This window comes from Limulus polyphemus, unplaced genomic scaffold (assembly GCF_000517525.1).
Source record: "Limulus polyphemus unplaced genomic scaffold, Limulus_polyphemus-2.1.2 Scaffold78841, whole genome shotgun sequence".
Classification (NCBI taxonomy): Eukaryota; Metazoa; Arthropoda; class Merostomata; order Xiphosura; family Limulidae; genus Limulus; species Limulus polyphemus.
Window position 1 is genome coordinate 473 of NW_013744437.1, and position 1,629 is coordinate 2,101.

The 1,629-nt window shown below is 35.4% G+C and overlaps 1 non-coding gene across 1 annotated transcript; it reads left to right on the forward strand.

Annotated features, from left to right (window-relative positions):
• Nucleotides 1-203: 203 nt before the first annotated feature.
• Trnar-ucu lies at nt 204-276 on the forward strand. Its single transcript has one exon. It is a non-coding gene; the product is annotated as a tRNA-Arg (tRNA).
• Nucleotides 277-1,629: the final 1,353 nt, after the last annotated feature.

Consider the following 1,629-nt stretch of genomic DNA (forward strand, 5'->3'; position numbering starts at 1 on the left):
AGAATATTGTTTGTAGCTGTTTTAAAAGCAGAAAACTGATGTGCCAAAAATGAATGTCATAAAATAGAGTTATTATTGATAAACTGTCGAATTGTTATTAGTTCTTTATATTAACTTGTCGAACGTGAATAAATTTCAGATCCTCATTTAGTTTCTTATATAGAATTATGGAATATTAACAAAGTCCTGATGGTGTGTTAAAAGTCCCTGTAGCGCAGTGGATAGCGCGTTGGACTTCTAATCCAAAGGTCCCGGGTTCGACCCCCGGCAGGGATGATTGATGGCATTATTTTTGAGGATTAGACTACACCGAGAGTATCGGAAACCATTACAACTGATTTTGGTGGGAAATGTAAAATATGAGTAATTGTTTCAATCCATTAAGTGTAAGGAACTATGGTATTTGACGGAAAGGATGTTGGGGTTATTCACTAATGAAGTTTAAACAATATTCTTCATCATGAATGGTTGCTGTCTGGTTGTACAAATTTATCACATAAACTTATAACGAAAAAAATTAGAAGTTTAAAGAATGGTAATGCTCATGGGCCAGATAATATTTCTTCAAGATTCTTAGACGATGTTAAGCATTGGATTTGTGAGCCACTTGCTGCTATTTTTAACTAATTCTTCGAATTTTGGGCTGGTGCCCAAAGATTAGAAGTCCGCTAATGGGAGCTGTTAAAAATTGTCCCTGTAACTATATGCACACTAGTTTTACATTGGTAGTTGGAAAAGATTTCGAAAGTCTGATTAAAGATGATTTGCGAAGTCATTTATCACGATTTTTAAATTTTTCTCGACAGTCAACATGGTTTTAATAGAGGAATATTTTCCCTTACTGATATTTTGACATTCCTTAAAGAGGTTACTGCTTGTGTAGATGAGAGTGCGGGGGCGTATTTGTTGTATATGGATTTTCAGAAATCTTTTGTCAAGGTATCACATGATAAAACTTTTTTTAAATGTAGGTGTACAGGACAGGTTGGCTCATTGGATAGTAAACTGGCTGTAGGGAAGACAGCAGTTGGTTTCTATAAATGGACTTTGGTCCAGCTGGATTCTCGTCAGAGTTGGAGAACCTCAGGACTCAGTCCATTGCTACTTTTGTTTATTAACATCGATAACATAGAAGAAGGATTCATCAATAAGATACTTAAAGTTACTGACGGTATTAAGGACTTGGGTGTTTTTGGCTGGGATTAAGGATTTGAATTGTTTGATGAGTTGAACAAATAAAGGGCAAATGGGTTTTATCTGGAATATATTGAAAATAATGCATGTTAGATACCACCATTTGAATTATGAGTATATGTTTGATGATAATATGCTAAATAGTGTTACAGAAGAAAAAGATATTGGTGTTCTTCATGATCAGTGTCTTAAGCCATCGAATCGGTGTGGTGTTGTTAGGGGCAAGGCAAATTAGATTTCAAGAAATATTGCATACACGCCCAACGAGTTTATAATTTCTTTGTGTAGATCATTAGTTTGACCACACTTGGGATACTGATTTCAACCTTCGTCTCCTTACCTTAGAAAAGACATTCATTGAAATGGTTCACGGGAGAGCCACAAGTATGATACCAATAATGGACAGGTTCTCAGAAAAAAACAAGAGGTAGAGGG